Raw genomic sequence first — 251 nt, 5'->3', positions numbered from 1 at the left:
TGTAACGACTCGGAAAATGATAGGTTAAGCAAGAGCCTATGACTTTGTGTTGACTTTATAATGAGGTTCTATGAGGGTTTTTTATGTAATTTCATTTTAATTGTGTTACATCCGACAATTTAAAATGACTATGAAGAAGCTTGAAATTGGAAGTAGTCACTTTGGAAAAAGTTCAGAACCTGGAAATTTGGTTTAAGTGTGGGAAATCAGTGAGTTTTTGGCCAACTTTGAGCAGTCATAACTCCTAGCTC

Source organism: Solanum tuberosum, unplaced genomic scaffold, assembly GCF_000226075.1.
Source record: "Solanum tuberosum cultivar DM 1-3 516 R44 unplaced genomic scaffold, SolTub_3.0 scf00568, whole genome shotgun sequence".
NCBI lineage: Eukaryota > Viridiplantae > Streptophyta > Magnoliopsida > Solanales > Solanaceae > Solanum > Solanum tuberosum.
The sequence above is the reverse complement of the archived record's forward strand: the minus strand, read 5'-3'. Positions refer to the sequence as shown.